Source organism: Euprymna scolopes, chromosome 7 (genome assembly GCF_053919585.1).
Source record: "Euprymna scolopes isolate OS-2025 chromosome 7, ASM5391958v1, whole genome shotgun sequence".
NCBI lineage: Eukaryota > Metazoa > Mollusca > Cephalopoda > Sepiida > Sepiolidae > Euprymna > Euprymna scolopes.
The window spans coordinates 131,942,990-131,958,826 of NC_136488.1; positions in this window are offsets into that span (position 1 = coordinate 131,942,990).

Genomic DNA, 15,837 nt, shown 5'->3' on the forward strand with positions numbered 1-15,837 from the left:
ATTCACACGACAAATAGTTCTAATTAATTAACCGAAACAATGATGGAGAAACTTTTTTTCAACAACAATACGGTGGCACGTGAAAAAAAAAAAAATTATAACAATAGTCTCTGTTTTGTTTAGAGAAAAAGAATTATAAGAGTTCTTTCTTTTCTTTCGAAAAGCTCTTAATCCTATGGTGCTGGGTTCGAATTCAGTTTGCGTTTCTCAAATATTTTTTTGTCAAAAATATAAATAAAGTTCACTTTACCTTGAGTTTGTTATGACAATATCTTTCAAGTACAATTTTATTACCTTTCTGTGAGTTCTTATCGGAGAAATACATACTTTCCACTACTTTATCTAGGAAAATTCGAATAGTTCTTTGTCGCACGTGATCCTAATGGTAGTTCAGTAACAAAATCCTTGTAAATTTTTGTCAAAAAAATCGTTGAATAGTACACAGTCCTTTTAACACAGTAATTTATCTCTGTTAAGAGATAAAGAATCATCTTCGTTCGCCAACTGTTATATCCTGTTTCAACTGTATATAATAATATGACAAAATACGCTGAGTGGGATGCATAACAAAAAGGTTTATTGGTACTTCGTAATAATACAAATAAAAAATGGCTACTTGCTTTTGAAGTTAGATAAATGTAAATGAAGGTAAAGAAAAAGGAACTTAGCATGTGAGATCTAAACGCTCGTCCCTGGGAAACTTGGTTAACCGGAGTACACTTGTAGAGTGTAAGACGTGAGACTGGTAGGACGCAAGGCTGCAGGGCAAGACTGCAAGACTAAAACGTAAGACTAGACTGCAAACAAGACAAGACGCTCCTACCTTAAAATGGTAGCTTTTTTATATCCTGTTTCGTATCCAGTTCGATACATAGTTATGTCCCTTATAACAGTCCCCAAACAAGATTATTCCTTGAGATAACTCAAATGCAAATCCGTCCCTAAATCTAATTATCTGCATGGGTCCCATATATTTTATGATATCAATACCCACTAGACCATGCACTGGAAGAACGTTATCTTTGATACCAGAAAAATCTGTGGCCACCTTTACATTGTGATTTTCCAAGTCAGCGGTCATTTTACCAAATTCTTCAATCTGAAAGGACAGATCCAGATACTCGCCTATCAAAAGAGGCACTGATCTTGACTTATCTGGAAAATTGACATCGAGATTTATTTCCTTAAATTTTTTTGTCTCATTACCTAGGAATGTTTTCACATTAAATTTACGATTTTTCAAGAGGAGTTTCTTATCAAAAAACTCATGCAACAATTCCTTACACAAGTAAGATTTTTCACTGCCTGTATCTAACAGGCAGTTAAATGTAACTTCTTCGCCACACAGATTTACTGAAATGTTAACCACAGATAATAGAGATGAACCGCTAGTCAACCACAGGTGCATTAGAAGAGATGATAGGTTTAATTGATCCAGGACACATAACACTAAGCTGCCCAGGCCCATTACATGACCAGCACAACTCGGATTCCTTTTCCTTAAAAGGACAGACATCATCCATATGTAGAGTACTAGTACACTTAGAAAAATTCTTCAATTCTCTAAATCTCCTTAACTTGTCGGTATAAGTAGGATAAGATTTGCACGTACGAGCCCTGTGATTATTAAATTGACAGAAAAAGCATCCCCATTTAATTTTAGACGCACCAACGTGAAAATTTTCCAAATTAGAGGGCCTCTTATTTTGTAATGGAGGATTAAACTTAGGATAGGATTTTCTTCTAGAACAATCCACTACCTTCCGATTTCGGGAGTCGTTCCTACAAAACTCCAGGGTTCTAAGGATATCCGTACTATTATCCAAAATTTGTATGAAGGTGGGATTGTTAGTATCCAATTTATGAATCAACTCAGATTTAAATGAAGCAAGGAGCTTGTTAAATATAAAACTCAACAAACGATTTCCTAGTGAACCACCCTCTAGAAAATTCATTCGGAAAGAATTTTTCAATTCATACACTTGGGTTTTCACATCATTCAAGTATTTCTTCACTGCAGAACTGCCATGCAGACAGTCCACGTCTAACCAGGAAGAGAATATAGACTCCACTATACAGTTTTCATCTAGAAATTCTTTGCACAGTAGATCTATAGCCACAGAATAATTTTCCTCAGAAACAGATAAATGTTTTATCAGTTGGAACGTGTACCCGGATAAATGGTTCTTTAAAACTACCAACTTCAAGGCATCATTGTCTAAATTAGATACACAATTCAAGAACTCCCAATCGAAGTCAAAGAAGGCTAACTTATTTGATTCTAGGTCCTTATTAAATTTAGGACATTCTATTTTGGGGGTTAAATTAATCCCTTTGTCCTTTTTCAAAGACTTCAGACTGGTGTCACTATTCAACTTAATAGGAGAAAGTCCCGCTAATTTTTGTAAAGTCTGTATTTTAAATACTGTGCTCTCCTTGTTGAAAGCTTCATTCTCGATATTTTCTCCCAAGTAGGCATCGACCAACTTCTCTTCAAGAAGGTCCAGACACGCCAATTGTTCATTAACTATGGTCTCATGCAGTGAGTACTTGGATTCATCTATTTCCTTTGAGTCTCCTTGAGACTCAAATTTCAATAATATTCTCTCCCCGGTATACTTGGCCCTGTCGGTGGGGCATTAGAATACACCGACTACTTCCCTGCAGAGGGTAAAAGTCCCTCAATGGGGGTCCTGGATATGACCTTAAACTATATCCAGTGGTGAGGCCCCAGCTTGTGAGCTTTGGGAAGTGTGGAGCCACCCTTTAATTACCATTGCTCCCAGGTCCACTCTGACCCAGAGTGGTAGTACCTGTTAGGGTTCCAACTATGGGTTAAATAGAAACCGACTTGAAAACAATGAATATATTCTATTAAAAATTTTTTCTTCAAAATCTTTGAATTCGACATTAAATAACCCGAAAAGGGTTGATATGCCGTAAAACAAAAACAACCAACCAACCGGGTATACTTTATTTTTTTCAACAAGAAATCTACTGGAGCCATGTTAGTGCACTAAATCTAAGCAGAACAATGACCAAACGATAGAATAGCGATTTGTTCAGGAAGAAAGACCAGAAACGGGGACCCCTTTTTAAATGACAGTATAGCTTTTTAAAAGCTTGCCAAAACTGAATGAGAAAGGATGGCGACTGAAGGGGGCAGAGAGGTAAACTAAAATGGAGGGACAAAACAGCCACAGCCAGGTGAACATAATATAGGTGCTATTTAAAGATTTTGTGTGAAATAATTTTATGAAATAGAGAAATATTTAAAGAGACAACTCCTAACTGTATGTTGGGAGTGTTGACTGCAGTGAGCCATGGTATGTCTGTGATTGATGTGAAAAATTGGATTTGAGAGGTTTTGAAAAAAACTAGTGGGGTGGGGGAGCAACCAGAGTTATCTTGAAAAATTTGTTCTGCCAAAATTTACTTCCACCATGACTAATGTTTGTACAAAATTTTTTAAAGATCCAAAGAGTGGTTATTGAGAAAAGTGCAAACAGACGGACAAATGATTTTGGGGCAATTTTACCCCTATAATGCCCCCCTCCCCAGGTGACCAACCAGATTTATTCCAGAAAATCCGTTCTGACAAAAATTTACTTTCACCATGACTAATGTTTGTGCAAATTTTCAACAAAATTCAAGGCGTGGTTATTGAGCAAAGCGCAAACAAACAAATAAACAAACAGAAGTGAATGACTAGGTCCAATTCTTCTTTGTTGATATTTTAAATAGAATAAAATTATGATATAAACCCCACCGACAATTCCAATCATCATATTTGGTTGAATATCCATCTCATATACTGGTATATGTTGGATGGCTTTTTGAAATTAACTTATCTCTGGCCAGGTCTTTATTTATCTATTAAGTCCATTTTTTTATGATTTCCTCCATGTTTTCCCTAGCCTTTCCTTATAAACTAAACCTGCTACATCTACGTCTACTAATCCAAGAATCATTCTTTCAGTATTGTCATATTTCCTTGTATTGTCCAGATTCAAAACTAACCTTTAGGGTTTGTGCTTTTGGGGCACACCCTAAGAAAATAAATAATTCAACACAAGCTACTGAAATAATACACACAACAACTTCGATTAACGTAACAAAGAAAAAAGGTTTATTCTGGCGAGTCACTGGTGAATGTTCGCAAGGAAATATTATTCCAGATAAAACCTAGCCTCTGGCCACCTCGTGCTCACAGTAGTTATTTCCTGTGGGAATCGTTGATACTGGATTAAAGGCAGAGGAGAGAGAGAGAGAGGAAAGGTCCGATCTGGTTGGCGTCTCTCTCGGTAAGGAGTTTTTTTTCTTTCAAACCGGAAGCTGTCAGAGTTTCTTAGAGTTGAGAAAGGATCAATGCGCCACACCCCTGATTGGTCAGTACGTGGCTGAATCACACAGGCGAGAGGCATTGATTCGCAAGAGAAAAGTTCCATTTGTTTCTGCTACAAACCTATCTCTGGTCAGGTCTTTATTTTTCCCTCTTTCTCACAAGTCCCATTCTTATCACTTTCTTAGATGTTTTTCCTTGACAGTCCCCTATGTGAATTGAACGTGTTATCTAAGCTGTTTCGGATATACTAATCGAAGCAATCTACTCCATTCTTTCAATGTCACCAAATTAATGGAGTTTCATGTCCTGCGCACTTCTCCCTGTACTATCAAGATTTAATCTCCCTCTGAGGTCATCAGATCTGGGAGAGAATTTGACTCGTTGAAAACAGATCAACTCGTCACTGCTTTTTCAGCTGAAAAAGATGTAGAGAAAAAAAAAAGCCAAGCACAAATTATCTGCTTAAGTCAGGCAGTGTTTTTATTTATTTATTTTTTTTTTTCATTTTTTTGTGTGTGTTCTCCTATAAAAGATATTCTGTGTTTTAAAAAGTTTTCCGTTATTGTTTGTTTGCTTGGCTTGTTTTTATTTTTCTTATCAGTTTATTTACGTTGGGATGTGACATCCTACCGGATACCAAACATTCACTTATATATTTCAACTGATGTATTGAATTTAAGATTCTGTCTCTTTAAGTGTCATTCTTTGAATTGCACTTAGTTTACCGGGTATATTTTCCAGATAGGTTTTGGAATTCTTTTTCATGAATCCAGTTGCTCCTGTAATTACTGGAAAGATAGAGATCTTCCTATGATTGCAGTTTCTTTTTATGTCGTACAGAAGATCTTAGTATTTTGTTATCATTTCCTTCTCAGTTCTGTTTAACCCGGCATAATTGAGGACACTGTGTTTCGGTTTGGTCCGGCAAAGATCTGAACTTCTGCAAGTATCACTTGTAATATCGGAAGAAAAAAATTTTTTTTATGAACTGAACTTTTGTTTTTGTTTTGGAGGGTTAATTTCTCTGGACAACAATTTTGGTTCGGCACAAAATGGAGAATGATCACAGCCAGTGCTGTGAACGCAAAAATTCACGATCATGCTAATACACAGAACCTTTATTTTATTTTTTGGTCTCCCGACAAAAGGAGGGTCGACCTGTATAATCACCCTTATAGTTCGTCCGTTCATCTGTCCGCACTTTTCTCAATAATATTTAAAAAAAAAAGTCTCCCATGAAATTGAACATTCCCCAAATTATATTTGCATATTATCTGAACTCAAAAACATGCGGCTTTTTTTTTGTTTTTATTTATTTTTTTAAGTATGCATTACTTCTAGCTAGTCTAAAGTTAATCCGTAACCCTAAAGGTATTACTTAACCAGATTTTTAAACGAGTTAAAAATAACCAGACTCACTCTCCTTTTATGTCTTTCAGTCCTCATTTCCAATGAGTGATTTTTCTGACAAAGGGTGAAGAAAAAGCTGCTTTCCAGGTCGGTAATACTTTGTGAACAGTAGCCTGAGATGTCGAAAATTTTCTGTTTCTATGTCTATCCTTGTGGTTATGTCACTAGTAAGGGTGCTGGAGGTAAACGTTTCATCTGGGCTGACGTTACCCGCCTGATAGTCAGGGACCCGAACCTTGGATTAACCACTAAGGAGGCTGTCCCATCAGCAGGTGCAAAGTACCGGGGCTGCTGTATTGCCATTTGGTGAATGGATTCTGGACCATACAGTAGTTTCTGGTAGGGCCTCTCGATGCCATACTAGTGGGTAATTGTTACGGCTTTACCTCATCAAGTGCTACAAAATAAAAAAATAAAAAAATTTCTTCACCAACATCAGGGGTCTATGTTCCAACCTTCCAGGACTTCCTGGACATATTCTTTCGAGGTGAAACTGGCATAGGGCCAACCACTTCCCTAGATGAATTCATAATTAAAGGATACTCTAACTTAACACCTAAATCTGACCCCCAAGATCGCCATGGGCATGGAATATGTGCCTACATCAAAGATGGCTTTCCATCTGGTAGGGATATCTCCAGAGAAGACCCTAATTTACCTTATATGTGCTTCCGGGTTGCACTAGCTTGCACCACTGCATTTATATTCGCCCTCTATCGCCCACACAACAGTGGGGTTACTATCTTTAAGAGCATATCTGAGAAAATTGACCACATCCTGTCTGCTCATCCTTCAGCTAACATTCACATTTGCGGTGACTTCAATGTCCATAATGTGGAATGGCTGACCCACTCAAATAAAACCGATGATGAGGGGAGGTTTTGTAATGATTTTGCCACTGCCTATGACCTCACTCAGATTGTTCACGAACCCACCCGTGTGCACGATACTACCAGTCAGTATGCAAGCCTTCTAGAACTTTTCCTCACAATTTCCCCTGAGCTATGTTCATGTTCTGTTCTAGATGGGATCCTCCGATCACTCTGTTGTATCAGTTAAGATAAAAATGAAATGTAATAAGTCTTCAGACGTACCTCTCCACCGTACTGTATATCGATACTCTATGGCTGACTGGGATATATTCTGTACATTCATATCTGACCTACCACTGCATTCCATGTTTAAAAAGGATGTGTCCTCTATAGTATCAAACCTGACTGAATGGTTAATTGTAGGCATAGACCGATTCATGCCATCCAAAAAATTCCAACAAAAACCTAACAGCCAGCCATGGTTCTCCCCTGAATGTGCTGCTGCCATCGTGCACAGAAATCACTTTTTCCATAGCTACCAACGTAATAGATGTACTGAGACTAAAGCTGCTTTCAGGACTGCTAGCAACCACTGTAAAAGAGTAATAAAAAATGCAAGAGAGCTATATGCTCAGTCCGTTAAATCCAAAGTAGCTGAGCAACGGCTTGGTTCCCACCAGTTCTGGCAAATAGCAAACAGGATCTTGAACAGAAGCGTGCATTCTATCCCAACTATCATCAATCGACCTGAGGTCATCTCGTCAGCATCAGACAAGGCCAAACACCCTAGAAAACCTCATCAGTATGCACTGTATTTAAGGTGAAAAGTCATCTCCCTCTCAGTACAGACCTATAAGTCTCCTGTGTGTCATGAGTAAGTTGTTGGAATCCATATTAAATAGAGAAGTAGTCAACCACCCCAACAGAAACAACCTTCTTAGTAACATGCAATATGGTTTCTGCTCTGCAAGATCTACAGTAGATGTGCTAACTGTTATATCTCATAGGATTAGTGAATCTCTTGACAAAGGCTTCTTTTCCAGGGCAATTGCTCTTCACATATCGAAGGCCTTTGATAAGGTATGGCATAAGGGCCTACTTCATAAGATTTCCAGCTACGGTATTACTGGAAATGTTTTCTCAATCATTAAATCATTTCTCTCCGATAGGTTCATAAGAGTAGTGGTTGATGGGAAGAAATCAGAGGCCCACAGTATCATTGCTGGAGTCCCTCAAGAGTCCATCCTGAGCCCAACTCTCTTCCTGATCTACATCAATGATCTCCCAAAACACATACTTAAATCATTCGTTGACATCTATGCTGATGACACGACCATCTATGGCAACACATCAAAGGCCATAAATGCCTACTGGAGAGAACTTGAATGCCTACTGGAGAGAACTTGAATGCCTACTGGAGAGAACTTGAATGCCTACTAGACTCTATCCTCGAGTGTCTAAGGTCTCTCTGTACATGGGTTTGCAAGAACAATCTGGCATGTGGATACTTTTCCCTAGAAGTAAACCCTGACCAAATATTCAAAATCACATAGTATTCGCTGCCCAAATAAGATCTCCTCACTACGGCTACCCCGCAGCTTTTCCGAGGAATGGTGTACCTTCTCCAAGTGATATTACCTCAAGTAATAGCACGAAGCTGGATACTCCACCAGACTAGATAAATTCTTGTCCTGGAATCCAGTAAGACCAAGAGACCAACATGAAAGATATACTACAACGTATAAAAATGGTTAATTGGAGAGAGGAAAATTATGTTCTCAATTTCTTTACTAACTCAGTGCTTGAGAGATAAAGAACTTTAATGGAACATTCGAATATCTATGTATCTCATATAGACTTCAAGTGTTAGCCCCAGGTCGTGGGCCCCTTGATTTCTGAGAACTTCAACTGAAGTAAAATAAAACAAAAAAAGAGACCAAGTTCTCTCTAATTCTCTCTCCTCTGATCTTGAGCGCGTGGTACAATGGGAGAAGAGGTAGCTGGTCACTTTTAATGCATCCAAAACCAAGCTTCTATCTTTACATCATCAACGCTCTGATCCCCATCTGGCATCAATTGAAATGGATGGCTCTCGTATTGGGGAGGCTCCATGTTTTGACAAACTTCTGGGTTTGACCTTTACTCCTGATCTGAAATGGAACACGTACATCAGGTCTGTTGCTAAGGACGCTGGGAAAATGGTAGGATCCTTCTACCGCTCCAGAAGATATCTCACTACTGATGCAATTTTCTATCTGTATAAAAGCCAAGTACGTCCAAGGATGGAGTACTGCTGCCACATCTGGGCAGGAGCTGCTAAAAACAGCCTATCCTGCCTTGACAGAGTACAAAATAGACTTTGTGGTTTAGTGAGGGATGCCCTTTTCTCTTCCCTGCAGCCTCTCTCCCACAGAAGAGACATTGCGAGCCTGTCTTTGTTTTATTGTTATTTTCATGGCAAGTGCTCGTCTGAGCTCCAATCTCTGGTCCCCCCTCGCCAATCTTTCACGAGAAACACCTGTCTGGCTGAAACTACTGTCAATAATTTTCCCCATTCATTATCTGTGCCTAAATCCAAACTGATTCCATGAGCAGAGCTTCATTCTCAGAAGTGCACGACTGTGGAACTCCCTTCCGTTCGCCTGTTTCCCACCTGACTACAACTTGGATGTCTTCAAATCCAGCATAAACAAATTTCTGACAAACCGCCCCCTTAAGTAAGACACCCTATCAAATCTCCAATACTAATGACTACTACAATACTATCCCATTGATTACTGTACATGCAATCCCTGAGTGACCTCTGGGCCTTGATAAGTGGTGACTCCCATGGGGGAAAAAAATTAATAAATAAATAAAAATAATATTTTGAAATCTTGGAATTTTTTGAAATTTTGCACAAACATTAAACATGATATGAGTAAAAACAAGTAACAGAACAGATTTTCTGGGAAAACTCCAGTTGCTCCCCTAGGGGTGCCTTTTGGGTTAAAATGGCTAAAATTGACACTTTTGTGCTTATTAAAAAAAAAATTGATGCCTTGGATTTTTATAATTGCTGTTCCATTATGAAGGGCATTCGAAAAGTAATGTCTATTTTTATTCTGCCCGAATGGACCAGAGGAGATTGCAAATTGCATTGTTATGATAACTGAACTTATGTATTCATGTCCTGAAAGCTCCATCTCTTTGTTGTAGATATTGATGGTGTGAGACACTAAGAAAGTAACCTCTGTTATGGATGTGCATCAGAAACAGAGATGCATCATTGAATTCCTGGCAAAAGTGCATTAAGAATGGTGGTGACTATGTAGAAAAATAAATTCTCGTGTACAAAAGGTTGCTCGTTTTAGTGGTACTGCTCAGTCTTCATAGCACTTCAACTTTTTTATTTAAAAAAAAAAAAAAAAATGAACATGCGTTGTCCCCCTCCATGAGTGAATAAGTCTGGAAAGAGAATTTTGAGAGTGACCAAGATATAGAAAGGTCCGCCATGTCACAGAAGATGAATGCTGTGAAGGTGAAACATACCTTGTGCGATGCATGCTATGCCTTTTCGGTTAAAATGGCTAAAATTGACACTTTTGTGCTTATTAAAAACAACTGATGCCTTGGATTTTTATAAAACTTTCTGAATAGTTGTAACTAACTGATTTCTATATAATTTTGTTTGTCTATACTTCATGATAACTCTTGGGTGTGCCCCAGGGGTTCTTTTAGCACTAATAAAAACACGCCATTTTCGGGACTGTTTTACCCTATTTGTCCAAACTTTTCTGTGTATGTCTATTTAGCAGTTTTGCATGGTGCAGAACTCAAATTTACATATGTTAAGGCCTAAAACTGCACCGTTTGTGTATTTCCACCAGGATTTGACGTCCCCTGGGGACTTTTGGGGCTAAATAGAAGTGGGGGGCATGCCTCGTTCACTGTGCACTCACGGGGGACCATGGATGCTTCATTTGTTATTTATTTATCCCCCCCCCCAAAAAAAAATTATTTTTAGAGGATTACTATTGTGTAATTCTAACTGCGTTGTCTTTAACTCTTTCAGATCTTGTTCATTGTAAGTAAACAATAAACAGCTGCTGAGCAAATAGAGTACACTCTTATCTATGAACAAGACATTGGATCCTTGTTAGGGATCATTACTTTAGAGTACACTCTTATCTATTCTTGACTGTTAGACTCTATACACAGTCTAAACGTCGAGAATACTTTTTGTTGATTTTATAAGGATTTTTGGTACTTCTACATTATTGCGACGAGATTGTATAGTCGATAAATGGAGTTTTCAGATAAAAAAAACAAAAAAAAAAACAATGGTTTCAACTGATTTTTTTTTTATTCTAATAAGTTACAATGGTAGCTTCCAAATTATGCAGTCGAAATTACCTGAATATTATTGAATTGCTAAACAAAACAACTTTAATCGTGTTAGCAGGTAAAAAAGGGCCGCCATTTTTGCTTAATTTGAACGGAAAAATTACCTCCCTGTTGAACTCTCCCGAGTTTTACAATTGTTTTCATCAAATTCAATTTTTTATTTTCTTTAATAAAAGATTTTCTGCCTTATCCATTTTCATAATTTTGGGATATAATCATCTTCAAAATACGAAGACTACGTAGATCCCATTGTTTTCATGTGAAATGCAGTTTCACGATTTCAGAAATTTCGTCCTAATAGCGTAGAAGCGCCCAAAACGACTCTATATTTTATATTATTATATTTGGAGGTTTTAAAAGAAGTAGATACTTTTACACTTTATCGCCGAAACTGGAGACGCCATTTTATTTTGCGCACCTGCCGTCAAAATCCAAGAAAGAAATCAGTATTTTAAACTATGTCCGAAGCATGAAATAAATAACAAAAAAATTAAACTGGATAACGATTGCTTCGTGAAAGAATAAATTAACCTAATATTAAATGAAAAACTTTCTCATTTTCATTAATTAAATCGAAACATTTGCAATTAAACAATTATGGATATATGTTCTCTTTCACTTTCTTTATTTACTTTTTGTTCTTAGTTTTTTTTCCAGAAGTTTATCTCGTTTAATTTTTTTGTTATTTATTTCTAACTTTGATCATAGTTTAAAATACTGATTTCTTCCTTGGATTTTAACGACAAGTGCTGCGCAAAATAAAATGGCATCTCCAGTTTTGACGATAAAGTGTAGAAGCACTAATAATTGTATTGGAATCAGGGAAAAAGTAAACAGTCTAACAGTCGAAATATATATTTTTTTTTAATTTAATTATTTCGGCTGTTAGACTGTTTCAGGTGTTTTTATAAGGATTTTTTAAAAATCTTAAAACACTATTTCCTTCACTTTTTTAAAAATATTTTTTATACAAATGAAGACTAAAAACAACCAACAAAAAAACAAGAAAACATTTGACACAATATTTTTTTTCTCTTTTTTTTAATTTTTTATTTGAAATTGATTTGTCACTTTTGCCGGTGAAAATTCATATTCGAAATTGTCTGGTGTGCATATTTGGAATAATTATGACAATCCTCCTGAGTAGATGTGGGAAATTACAAAGTCATTTTGTTTATGGAAAAATTAAAAAATTATGTATATAATAATATTAATAATAAAAATTAAAAAATTATGTATATAATAATATTAATAATAAAAATAAAAAAATTATGTATATGATAATATTAATAATAAAAATAAAAAAATTATGTATATAATAATATTAATAATAAAAATTTAAAAAAAAACAACAAAAATAGATGTTAAAATAAACGAAAATGTCTAAGCGTCTTTATTCCTGCCCCATCTCCTTTGTAAAATTACTTCTGGAGATTTGGAGTCCAGTTTGCTTAAAATTAATGCCCTAATTTTTCTCTTTTTTTTTTCTAAACAACTTGTAAGAATTTTACCCAAAACAAAAAGCATCTAAATATGCTCCAAATATCGGGTGCTTCCTACTGTCTACAAGCGGCTGAGTATGGCCAGGATTGGGTAGAATTAGATTTCAACATACAATTTTTACATCGCCTTATTAATTCAACATTTATAGTCCGTCTCTACAAGGCATTTCATGTCTGCATGTACGTTATCACCTTTCACACACATTTAAAAAAAATAGATAAAATAATGAGATCATTCAATCAGCAAAGATGGTATGTAATCTGATGACATTAAGTTGAAAAAAAATTTCTAATTTTATTCATTTCAAAATGAATTGTTCCAAAATCAAATTGTCCCGTCAACTAAATTAAATACATAAAAAAAATAATCATTCTATTTTTTTTATATAAGAAGAAATAATAATTTTTTTTCTTTATATTATTGACCCTGACAGAGATTTATTATTTCAAAAAGAAATATTATAAACATTATACAAATTACATCAATTTGTATAATGTTTATATTCCTTTTTGAAATAATAAATCTTGGCCCCCAAGACTAATAGAGATTAGACCATTCCTGTAATTATCTGGTCACTGTTGATTTTGCGGTGGAAGTTTAGTTTAGTTCTGTGCAGTTCTAGGAGATTCATCCTCCCAGACTTTGCCTTCTCTCCTTTAGAAGGGGATTGATGTATTGCTAATCGCCTGAGGTACCCTTACTGGGAATGCTGACAGGGCTGCCCAAGCGCTTTTTGCAGGTCAGAGTGCCCTTTCTCTGGGCGCTGACTTCTCAATCCCACTTTCCGGCCCTGGTGTCGAAGTTTTTGCAGTGGGAGAAAAAAAAAAACCCAAAAAAATATGGCATAGATCTTGGAATTTCTATGGATTATATTAGTAATCTATTATTATACTAAATATGAATCAATATTTGCTCCCTCAAGACTATTTTTTTCTATGTATTTTAACAACATAAAATACTTGTTAAAATATACTTTAGTTTTGGGATTGAGTTAAGTTTTTTTTAAATCTGTTTTCAGTGTTCTAAATAGTTGTCATTTATAATTAACTGAAAAAGTCAGTATTTTTCTTTTTTTTTTTTTTTTTAAATCTATGTATTACTTCAGCCCATCCCCTCTCATTACGTTGATTCAATCACTTTCTAATTTTTCTCTTTTTTTTTTCTAAACAACTTGTAAGAATTTTACCCAAAACAAAAAGCATCTAAATATGCTCCAAATATCGGTTTAATATCTTTGAACAAGAAAAAAAAGGGACTCTTTTATTAATTTGACTATCTAATTTACATTCAGGTGTCTGTACACACCATAAACACATATGTAAATTAGATAGCGAATAATAATAAAGAGTAGTAATACTCCTACATCACCATAATAATAATCGATATACATATAAAATTAAGTTTTTTTTCTCCATCTCTGACATTGATATTAAAAGCCTACATTTCTATTTAGAATTAAAACAAATTTAATATACTCAGTCATGCAAGCGACTACATGAAGGTTAACTAATTTGCATATTCCTTTATAAAACAAGCATTCATTTTCTTATGATTTCTTTCATTTCACTATTATGCTGAATTATTTTTATGCATAGTTTCTACATTATGCATAATTGCATAGAATTTAAGATATGTTCTAGCACAGACATGTAGACATGTTTATATGTGTGTGTGTATATATATAAAATTGTAGTCATTCAATAAATGTCTACCATCTCTTCAGTAAAACTTATATGCACAGGTTTCCATACCAGTTGATTGCTAATTTATTCTGAAGTATGTGTGTGTGTGTATATATATATATATATAATGATTTAAAAAAATATAATTATCCATTGACACTTGACACATGTTTCGTCGTCTACGACTCATCAGAGTGGCTGAATCTAGCGAGATTCAAAATAAAAAAATAATATATATACCGCTCCCCATGTTGGGGTACCAAATTGGTTAAAGGGAAGATTATTCTCAATTCGTATTTAGGTAAAAAATGCACTTTCGTAAATAATTGAATTCATTCAAAACGTATCGCAATAACACACGCACACACACATATATATATATATATATAATGACCTTGTCTGTGTCTGCCAAACGTATCTACCAAACTTCTTTCTTAATATATAGGGTATTTGAACCTTGGGAACACATTCGATTTTGTTTTTGTCCCGTAAAAATAGCTGCACAGTGGTAAAAAAAAAAAAAAAATCCTTGCCAGGATTAAATCGACTAACTTCTGAGCATGTATATATATATATATATATATATATATATATATATATATATATATATATATTTTTAGCTTAAAGTCCCTTATTTTTTTGGCACTGTTTTGTCTATAGCTCAGACAGTAACAACAAAAGCTGAAGCACTAGATAACGACTATGGCTGAATATTTTAGTTTCAGTTTTTTTCTTTTCAATTGAAATCATTATTATATATATTAGGTACAATATAATAATCAATAGAGAATTTGTTCTGTAATAATAAATACGAAATCTGCATAAATTAAAACATATTTAAGCGTATTTTATGACTGGGCAACCTGCTAGTAATAATATAAAAGTAAAGAAACTTTTTTTGTTATGCAAGAAAAATATCTTAACAGACATGTTATAGTTTATGAATTTTTTAATGAAATCAAATCGAATAAATAGTTGTGATCTGTTGGATCATGGGTATGTCTAGTAACCTATAATTGTGTATGTTTCTCCAGCTCTCCTGAACACTATCCCAATCAAATATTAAACCAGCGGTTACAGTATATCACTCCTTTATTATTTGATACTAGCCAGGATCAACGTTGCTTAACTTCGCTAATCTGATGAGAACCGGAGTGTAATATGTTGATGGATTCAAAACTTGAAAACGATTTAAAATTGTATTATTTGAATTCTTCACACAACTGTTTTTTATCTCAGATGTTATTCGCACAACTTTGCTGTCGATGTAACCTCTGACCTTCTTCGGGCGCATCCTGTTGAACTCTGAAATCCGTAGATAATTTGAAATGGAAACCTTTATTTAATCTACAGGGGTAGCTTCTTCTTGTTCTATCAGACATGACCTTGAGTAATTCTTAATTGCATTCGCAGAATCACACATAGTGACGATATTGAACCTTCAACCCCCAGAAGAGTGTCACTTGGAACTAATTATTACTTAGCACTTCTATAAGGTTAATACGAAGCTTTACATGTTGTGTAGCCTAAACTACAAAATTCCTCGTGAATGGCATTTGCTAACTAGGATTCAGCCTCACATTAAATACGAGCCCCTAGTGTTTGCTAGATTTGGCAAGGTGTTCTTTGATTCTCTTGAACATCTACAGCATTGTGCCATCAGATATCTACTCCATATTCTCTACTGCAACCCTGTTCC